This window comes from Octopus bimaculoides, chromosome 13 (assembly GCF_046866305.1).
Source record: "Octopus bimaculoides isolate indiv1 chromosome 13, ASM4686630v1, whole genome shotgun sequence".
NCBI lineage: Eukaryota > Metazoa > Mollusca > Cephalopoda > Octopoda > Octopodidae > Octopus > Octopus bimaculoides.
The window spans coordinates 49,628,247-49,639,472 of record NC_142940.1 but is presented as its reverse complement, the minus strand read 5'-3'; the positions used below and the strand labels follow the sequence as shown (position 1 = coordinate 49,639,472).

Below are 11,226 nucleotides of genomic sequence, written 5' to 3'. Positions count from 1 at the left end.
TTGCTTAAAATAACATATTTTTGCATTTATTTATTTAACAGTATTTAACAAATAAGTTTATTGTCGATTAAAAGATTTCGATTAAAAAACATATAAAATCAAATTGCCCATAAAAAGTATTTGCTGTCCACGGACCCCCTGTCTTGTCCTTACGGACCCCCTGTGGTCCGCGGACCACAGTTTGAAAACCCCTGCTCTAAAGCATCCTAGATGGGAGTCGGAATTATATTAGAAAGACTTTAAGGCAAAAAAAACCCCAAAAAAAACGACAGGTGAAATTCGAAACTATGACCACGTTGAACATTGACCACGTTGCGGAGAGAGATAGCAAATTTCTTTGCGATACATAGTAAGCCTATAGTGTAACCATGTCTCATCAACTGTTATTGTCACAGCATGTGCTAAAAAGTTTTTTAAAATGAAAGTACGAAAACTAGTGAATAAAGGCCAGAATGGAGCATAAGACATCTTAAATAATGTTTGTTGAAATGGTAGTGGTGGTGGCATGTAGGGTGAAGATGGTCCATTTTCTATTTTTTTTTTTAAGCGAGGGTTAATGAAAAAGGGAAACTGGCTCAGCGTATAACCAAATGTAACGTCGTTTTATTTTCTTTTATTAATGTCAAGATTCATTTACGTAATTTTCTTATGCAACAAGATTATAATAGAAAAATTGATGTTTAGTACTAAGTGATTGCTAACTGAGTAGATGCGTGAAGACAGGATGGTCGCGACATTCCATTCTAGTTGTGGCCATTCCCGTAATTCTATTCAGACAATGTATCTAGGACAACATCACCCAATGGGAAAAGAAGGAATCCGGAGATGGAGGAGGTTGCAAAAAAATTTTTATTCATATTTTTTTATTTCCGTTTAATGAAACACGAGAATGCTATCAGAAAATGAAGGTGGCGGTGGGGGGGGGGTTACCACCTTCCTTTCTCATGAGGAATGGGAATTCGGGGGATAACTATACCAAAACTGTTCCCATTCAAGTTGGTAGGTGTCGTTTTAGAGTAATTTAGCTGCTATTTCTAGCAGATCGATCGGTCGCGTAGAGGCTAACTTGATGCTTCAGGACGAAATATTAGTGGGGGGGGGGAGGGGTATAATCAACTGCATCGAACTCAGTAAATAATCGCTAATTATTTTATCGCTATAACACTGGAAGACAGTGGAGATATCTGGCCTAGTAGTTAAGGTTTTGATCGTATGATCGTAAGATTGTGGTTTCCATTCCTGGACTGGGCGACGCGTTGTGTTCTCGAGCAAAATACGTTGAAAATGAGTAACACTGCAACGGACCGGCTTTCCGTAGTGGGGGTGGCAAATTTACATACGCCATAAGAAACTGAGAGACTGGCCCTTATGAGTCCATAGGGCTCGAGAAGGATGCTTCCCCCCCCCCCTTTGTTTTTACCTAGGAAGACTGAAAATCAAAGTTGGCCTTAGAGGACAAAATAAAATACTGAAAGACGTCAATATTAGTATAATAATTATAATAACAATTAATTTCTTATTTGTAACAAATTTAGCGAGAGGAAACATGCGCTTAGGAAACTATTTTATCGACAGTCGAAAGTATGAGATAAAAATAAATAAATAAATTGACCCCAGCGGGATTTGAACTCAGAACAAAAGAGGACGTAATTATACATTCTTTTTCAATGCTGCGACGCTCTGTCTGTTCTTCCATCGACCAACCATAATGGGAATAAAAATGTTCTGACCAAATAATTTAGATTTTCATTATAGTTTTTATTATCGTTCTTTTATTAAAAAAAACTTCGCCGATAGATCGACTAATGCACACATCCTTCCGAGATTGAAAAAAATGAGTACCAGTAATAAACGGTGGTCAGTTTACTAGACCATACAAATCTTACAAATTCCGGTCTTGTGCCTAGTCGAAAGAAATCGATAGTTTCTAACGTGGATAATGAAAGATTTAATAATAATAATAAAGCAAGGAACAGGAGAAGAGGAATGGATATATAATCGATATGTCCACGGTACCACCATAAAAGAATTAGCGATGTGAAGTTAGAATAAGGTAAAAATGAGGTGAAGAGATGTCACCTGGGAATCGAAACTACTGTCTCTAAACTTACCACTGCATCACAATTTCGAACCCACAAGAGAGCCTCGTCGTGGTTGCTCGACCTGTTAGAAACAGTAGCCAATTCTTCCTCGAATCATATCTTACAGTCTTAAAGTACATATTGGGATAATTTAGTGAAGGAAGACCTGACATAAATCAATATTGATGTCTCATGTATCCCTAAAACACGACGGCATGGTCATAGTTGGAGGGCCTTTCATTAACGACCACAATTAGATTCTTCCATGACACCACGAACAAATGTTTTGCATTAACCTTTTACGGAAAAGTTATGTGCAAAATATTGTGCCTTTCATGACTTTACTTCAAAATATTATAAATAGTAAAGAAGGGGAGATATTCAGGGACACTTGAGTGTTTATTTTATTATCTGAGCCCCCCCCCCCAAAAGGGAAATCGTTCTGAACTTGAAGCGATTTGAACCTTTAACAGTAAAGTTCCGCACGCAGGATACTCTAAGACATCCTGTTTAGCGTTTTTGCTATCACGGCTAGTTTTATTGATCGGTTTAGTCATGTAAAGTGACATTCATAAGTTCTCTGATAAATATACAGAAGGTGGTCGGATTGAATGGGTATTTATATTTCATACGGGTATATTAATGTCTCACAAATATGAAGTGACTCCAAATAAGATTCGAAACCCGGTTGCAAATGCACTTTACTAATAATACTTAACTCCTACATCCACGACATCATCCCCCAATAACAATGGTTTCTTAAACAAACACGAACTCAAACGAGATAGTATGACATTCACCAGCACATTCTGTGAAGAATTTAATTTGGAAATTATGGTCTAGGAATTTACTCAACCGGAAGTTAACTTCATAATCCAACAACACTCGTCAATAATAGTCTAACGACAATTTTGCAAGGGATAAGTATATAATATACATATACGTATATATACATATATACATACATATATGTGTGTGTGTGTGTGTGTTCTCAGTACATAAGGTTTAAGTCCTCGAACCCCAAGACCCGGCATGAGCAAGCATTTTTTCGTAAAGCGGTCTGCATGAGCCATGGCTCATTATCAAGCGATCCGTACTACTTGAAAAGTTCCAAGGGAAATTTTCGTTGGCTTGCTATTCAGAAAGTCCTGTAGGCCACGGTTTGGCCACGATCACCCGAGAGCGGACGGACGAAACGCAAGTGTTGAAAATAAAATTTGAGACAAGGATAAAGCCAAAAATTTGTAGGCGGGAGGGGGGGGGGACCGGGGTAGGATTTGATGGATGATTCGAGAAAATGTTACTGTGACATATTCGGAGGAAACCTTAAGAACCAACGAGAAATGTCATTGCACGATCGCGTGACCTGCTAGAAATAACAGACAAATCTTCCTTAAATCACACACTATCTTCTTAAAGAAGGACACAATTGAAATGAAACAATCTAATGTCTGATGTACAAAACGATATACAAAAGATGGTCATGACTGGAACGCCTTTGTTCACATGAGTGTCTGTCTACCCATCAGATATGAATTGAGGTTAAATAAATAATTATACATATATGCCATCGACCCATCGACCTTAGAGGCGAAAGGACTATAAAATCTAGAAAGGCAAGGATGCCACAATTTCGTAGAGGAATTATCGATTTTGTCCGTTGATTCTTCCCTAAAATATTACTGGTATTTAATTTATCGTCCACCCTCACCTGCCCTCAGCATCAGAGGAAGGGAAAGAAGATGGGGGCAAAAATCGACCCTGGCGGGATTTGACCTGGAAAGTCGGTACGATTAAACATTATTATAAAGAAGATGGTTCGGTGCCATACTTTAACTTCTACTTCACCGCCTTTTCAACAATACATACCTATAACTGACAAGTCCACAAACTGTCCCCTAAAGGAAGCACATACGCCAATCGAACCGGTTCATCCTTCAATATATCGCTGGTACTTATCGAACCCAAAGAAACGAAAGGCAAAACTGACTTAGTGTATAACAATAATGTCCGAACTACAGTTTCAGTTAAAATCTAAAAATTATTCTTTCTGGGGTACAAGGAGGCCTAAGTTTTTAGGGACCAAGTTAGTTAATACCATTGGCACCCATTAATTAACCGGTACTTTATTTTATCGACCATAGGGAGATGAAAAGCAAAGTTGGTTTCGACTGGATTTGCTAGGTACAAGGTTAAATTTAGGTGAAAGTGAAGAGGGTAGGTTTCTCTATGATGGACAGATTGCCATGTTTGATAAAATAAAGATTTCCAACTTTTTAAACTTATCAAACAGCATGGTGAAAGATCATAAAAGTATGTAATTTCAATGTCTGTTTTGACTTCCAGAATATTTTCAGGTATTTTTTGTCAACTCGAGAGCAACCAGGTTAGCCGCCGATTATATCGAACTCCCAAAAGTTCACTGTTACTTTATTTCATTGACCTCTGGAAGGATAAAAGGCAAAGTTGAACCCGGTAGGATTTGAACTCAGAGAGTAAAGATCCATGATAAATACCAGAAGACTTTTTGCTTAACGATCTAGATCGTTTGACAAAATGTCCTTGGTAATATAATACTTGTTTCCAATACTAGCACAAGACTTGGAATTTGGGAGAGGATGCTGGCCGATTCCATCTCGACCCTCGTGCTCAATGCTGCTTATTTTTATCGACTCCGAAGAATGAAAGGCGAAGTAAACCTCGGTGGTATTTGAACTCGGAACCCAAGGCCGCTTTGGCATGGTACATACATAACATAGATACATAACATACATTCACACATACATGCATAGTCACATATACACATATGCCTACACAACATACACGCATGCACACACTAATACGCCGACACATGCACACACACGCGTATATATACACATATACGTACATATATGCATATACACATGCGTACATACAAACATACATACACACATACATACATGTGCACATACATACATACATACAGAAATGAAACTGATTGATAACATACATATACACATACATATACACATACATACACACATACATACATACGCACAGTGAGAAATGAAACTGATTGATAACACATACATACATACACATATACATACATACACACATGCATACATACACACATACATATACACATACATACATACATACACACACAGAGAAATGAAACTGATTGATAACATACATACATACATACATATACACATACATACATACACACACAGAGAAATGAAACTGATTGATAACATACATACATAGATACATACACATGTTTTGGGATGTTTTTTTTTCATTCCCCCCCCTCTTTTTTTTGGAGTAAAAACTTAAAAGTTTCTTAGAAAAAAAACAACAAAAAAAAAACAATAAAGAGAAGAAACAGCATAAACAACTTCACAACATATATTATTATCATATATATACAACATCCCGCAAGATGTAGTAAAAAAAAAAAAAAAAAAGATCCATAATTCATATATATACATATCCACACTACTTACATTGTGTTAGTCTTGTTCCAATAAAGTGTATGCTTAATCCAGTGAGGCCTGGCATCCGTGAAAATGTTTCCTATCCATGTATTGTAGAAAATGAGAAGAATCCAGGGCAGACCGAGTGACCACATTCGGTTACAATTTGAACGATAATGATAGTAATGATTATTATTATTATTATTATTATTATTATTGTGATTATTATTATTACTATCAGACACCGGCATTTTCATAATGCTGCTTTTTTGTGTATATATATATATATATTCCTTCTGTGATTTCTTTTACTGAGTAGTAATAATAATAATAATAATTTTTATCCTGGTTAAAAGATTTTGGTTGTGGTTGTGTATAATGTATATATAAATATATATATTATATATATATATATATACTCCTTTTGTTGTTGAGGATGTTTGTATTTCTCTCACCCCTCTCACATAAACACTTTCTCTCTTTTACCCTTCGTTTTTCAAGCGTACGTGTGTATATAATATATACACATATATACTCATACGTAGCCTACATGAGTGTATATATATATGTATATATAGGTGTGTATATGTATATATATGTTTGTATGTATATATATATAAGTTGAATAGGGTGGTGATAATGTTGTTTTTTTTTACTTCACTAAAGTTGGTATGTTCGTGTGTGTATGTATATTATATAAAGCAATATATATATAAATATAAATATATATATATATGAATATTTGTATAAATGTAATGCGTGTGTGTATGTATATTATATATGTGTATATATATGTATAGGTATATCCTTAAGAGTCGTTATCAGCTCCTTTTAAATCGAACTTGTGGTAATTGTTTTCCTCAAATTAAGTGAAAAATATACAACTTGTTTTCTTGGTTTACGTTTAGATTCCTGGCAGATGATGGAGACGGAGATGTGGTGATTGTTGCTATATATATATATATTTCCCTTCGACAACGGTGTCGTCTCCTTTCTGTCGTCGTCGTCGTTGTTTCTGCAAGAAAAAAGAAGAATACACAGAGTAAAAACAAAAAATTTGTTTGATATGTGTCTAATATGGTTATTCCTTGTTTCTTTCTTCAAAATGTTCAGCTTTTAAAACTTCCTTTTACAGTAAAAAAAAACCCCAAAAAAACACAGACAACATTGGTTGGAAAAAAAACTTGTCGTCTGCGTCAGGTTAAAAATTTTTAGAGAACGACGACGACTTTTAGTTAAAAGCAGACTGATAGAGAGAGGGGGAGAGAGTGAGTGAGAGAGAGAGAACTGCGTGGTTATGTACTCCAGCGACACACATACATAGATTAACATACACACACACACACACACACATCGCATATATCTATATATATATATATACGTACACGACTGACACGCGTGCGCATACACACTCACACACCCACATAAATACACACACATATATACACATATATATATATATATATATAAAGATAGACGTATACATAGGACACACTTACAGATATACAAACCCTCGCCGCCTTCTGTCTCGCTCTCGCTTTTTATTCTCTCTTACTTTCCCTCCCTCCTTTTCTTTCTTTCTTTTTCTCCTCTTCTCTCGTCCATTTAAACTATTTAGTCACACTCTCTCTCTCTCTCTCTTTCTTTCTATCTCCTTTTCTCTCTTTCCACTTAACTACTTATATACTTTCTTTCTCTCTCTTTCCACTTAACTGTTTACTTACTTTCTTTCTCTCTTGCCTCTACTTAACTGTTTACTTACTTTCTTTCTCTCTTGCCTCTATTTAACTGTTTACTTACTTTCTTTCTCTCTTACCTCTACTTAACTGTTTACTTACTTTCTTTCTCTCTTCCGCCTTTTACCCTCTATTTGTCTTCTTTCCCCTCTTTTTCTCTTTGTCACCTTATATATATATCTTTTTCTTTCTCTCTCTCTCTCTATTACTTAATGTTAATCTTTCTTTTTCTTTCTGACTGTCCCTTTTCAATCACTCCCACTTTCTCTTTATCTGACCTTCTCTCTCCCTCTCTCTCACTCTGTCTTGCGCAGTCTGGTCTCCCTCTCTTCTTCCTTTCCTAATCTTTTTATGCATCCCCCTTCCCCCTTTCCCCAGTCTACATCTATCACTCTTTCTCTTTTACCCTCTTTCAGTCTATCAATCTGCTGCAACAGTCCTTTCCTCTCCCCCTCTCTCAGAATCATTTACTCTTTCTGTCTCTTCTTTTATCTTATACTCTCTCTTTCACTTTTCCTTGTCTGACTATTTTTCACTTTCTATCTCGTTCTCTCTATCTCCAGATACATTTGTTTATCTCTTATTATTTTCGCTCTTCTCTCTATATTTCCTTCTCTTCTCTATCTTCACCACACTGTCTCCCCCCGACTCTATCTATCTATCTATCTATCTATCTATCTATCTATCTATCTATCTATCTATCTATCTATCTGTCTGTCTGTCTGTCTGTCTTTACTTTTTAAAGAACTACACGTGAAACAGTTACTCGAAAGGAATGCAACAATAGTTCTGTGAGATGTACGGAGTTTTGGAAGTTAAAATAAGGAACTGTAGTCGAAACAACCACCACCACCACCACCACCACCACTACTACTACTACTACTACTACTACTACTACTACTACTACTACTAGAAGTTACAACATTAGCTGTGGTTGTTTTATCATTATCTTGTCCTGTGTGGCTAATAAAAGAAATGTATCTCGCAGTGAGTAAAAAGTAATATGACTTAATTGTGTAACAATTAGCAAAATAATGAGGTTTTCAACGTTTTCTTACAAAAGTGACGGTATGCGAGATGCTGTTGTGATGTTAATGGCTTTTCGTGTTTTTCCTTCTAATTGATGGCATAAAAAATCCACAGCAACACGACCAAGTGGTGATGAATGAAGGAATGGTTAGCGGTAGTTCCAAAAGTGAGAATCGAAACTGGTTCGCTAAAATTCGGTTCACCATAACAAGAGAAGAAAGAGGAGAATGAAAGAAAAAAAAGCAACGAAGATATTATAGAACTTTTACTGTTAACAAGTCCAGACGGAAGAGAAAAGGAGAGAGAGAGAGAGAGAGAGAGAGAGAGAAAATGCAAGGAGAAATAGCGGGAGGAAGAATGAGCGATCGAAGTTACGTGGTTGTTCTTTTGTTATTATTATTATGGTGGTAATGATGATGATGGTGGTAATGATGATGATGGTGGTGGTGGTGGTGGTGGTGGTGGTGGTGGTGATGGTGATGATGACGATAATGATGATGATGACTAACTATTATTAATATTACTGAGTGTGTGTGTTTCTGATTGAGTGAAAAAGCACATATCTATGTAGTTATACGTATTCTTCGTGTGTGTGTATGTATACACAAGTGTATATTTATATGTGCGTGTGTGTGTGCGCGTGTTAGTTTTCGCGGCTGGATGGGGATTTTCGTTCAGATAGAAAGAAAAAACAGAAACAGACCCATTAAAGAGAAGGGCGGGAAAAGAAGGAAATGCTGACGGATATATTTGCGTGTGTCCTGTATGTGTCTATATATATTATTCCACCCGTTTTTGTGTTGTTTGTAATCGGGTAGAAAACAACAAAAAAGAAAACCAACAACACCACCACACCAGAATAAAATAATAAAATAAAATATAAACGGAAGCTCCTCTCATCCAAAAGAGTGTTTACGCACGCAACGGTCACATTGATTTTAGCTATCAATCTATTTAGACAGATGGAGATTTATAACTAGAATATTTCCTTGTTTCCTTTTACTTTTCCGTCGTTATCCTTTCGTTTTCTTTTCATTTCTTTCCTTTTCTTTTTTGTTTTTGCTTTACTTTATAACATGTAACTTTTTGATAAGGTCTAAATATGAGATGTGGTGATGTTCAATCAAGCCTTTTTGCCAGAAGTTTAATAAATGTTTTTTTTTGTTTTTTTTCAAAATCCCGCTCGATCTAAAAAAAAAAAAAAAAATTATCATACCCGGCATTCGAACGAAACTACAATCGTTCGATGAATCTTCCTCACGCGGACACGGCACCCGCTGCAAATAGACAGACAGACAGATAAGATAGTTGGGTATATAAAGATAGGTAGGTAGGTAGGTAGGTAGGTAGGTTAGGTAGGCAGGCAGGTTGAATAAGGTAAGGGAAGTGGGTAAAATGTTTAAGTTAGAGTAAGAATGGAACAAGGGACGGTTGGTAAAAAAAAAAAAAAAAAAAGGTACTCGAATGAAAGAAATAGTGGGGTTCGAAAAGTAGAGAGGTAAGCAAAGGCTGGACCACCTACTGTTCCTTGGGCCCGGTTGGATGGCAAGCTAACTGGCTGGAGTGATGGATAGATGAATGGAAAGACTGATTGTCGGATGGCAAACTGGCAAGCTGGTTGGCTGGCAAGCTGGTTGGCTGGCTGGCTGGCTGGCTGGCTGGCTGGTTGGTTGGTTGGTTGGCTGGTCGGTCGGTTGGTTGACTCGCTGACTGGTTTGCTGGCTGGCTGGCTGGATGGATGGATGGATTGTCGGTTTGATTAGGGGTAGATTGTATAAGGGTGGTCAGTCGGATAGTTTAGATAAGGGTTGTTAGGCTGGATTTTTTTTGGTTTTTGTTTTTTTTTAGGTACGGATGGGTTGATATATATATATATATATATATATATATATATATATATATATATATATATATATATATATATATATATATATATATATATATATATATATATATATTTATATATATATATATATATATATATGTATGTATATATATATATATATATATATATATGTATGTATATAAAAAACCAAAAAGTTGGATGGATGTAATCAGTTGGATAAATGGATGGATGGATCGATGGGTGGATGGATGGATGGATCGATGGTTGGATGGATGATGGGTATATAGACGGATGGATCGATGGAGTCCAGACTGCCGAAGAAACAGCGAAAAGAAGAACCGAAAAAAACCCAAAAGTAATTGTGACGGAAATGATAGCCAAACAAACCGGAGACGTCTACGAAAATTTTGGCAGTGGTTGATAGCGTCTTGCGTTGATGACGATAATGATGCTGGTGCAGCTTTTAATACTACTACTGTTGCTGTTGTTGTTATTGTTGGTAGTGATACGGCGGTGGTAGTTCGTAGTGGTGATCCTACTACCGTTTCTCTTACTGGTCGTGGAACTGGTAAAAAAAAAACAAAAAAAAACCTTGCTGCGACGATGTTTCGTTTATTTGTTTATTATTATCATTATCATCATCATTATTATTATTATTATTGTTATTATTGTTGTTATTGTTGTTGGTGGTGTAACGCTTGTAGTTGTAGGTATTGTTGTAACGGCCGTGGCATAAGTGGTGAGGTATGGTTGTGGTGGAGGTGGTGGTGGTGACTGACGGCGAAGTTGTGGCTCTCTCAAATTGTTCTGTTAATTGTTGCTGTAACGTGTTGTTTGTGGTGATGTTAATGATGATGACGATGGTGGTGATGGTTGGGGTGGTGGCGGCGGCGGTACTGTTGGAGGTGGAGGGGTGGATGTCTGGAGCGAGGATGAACGATGTTTCCTTTTTTTTTTTTCTTCTTTTCTGTCTGTTTTTCTTTTTTGTCTTCTCTTTGTTTATTTTTAAAGTATCAGCGAACAACCGCTGCAGTACGAGTAGCCACGACGGTAGTAAGGTTAGTGTTGTTATTGTT

The 11,226-nt window shown here is 36.5% G+C and overlaps 1 long non-coding RNA gene across 1 annotated transcript; it reads right to left on the bottom strand.

Annotated features, from left to right (window-relative positions):
• Positions 1–526: 526 nt before the first annotated feature.
• LOC149132910 (uncharacterized) lies at positions 527–10,193 on the bottom strand. Its single transcript, XR_016244037.1, has 2 exons — positions 9,827–10,193; positions 527–6,554 (listed from the first exon to the last, which is right to left on the bottom strand). It is a non-coding gene; the product is annotated as an uncharacterized LOC149132910 (long non-coding RNA).
• Between the last annotated feature and the right edge of the window lie 1,033 nt (positions 10,194–11,226).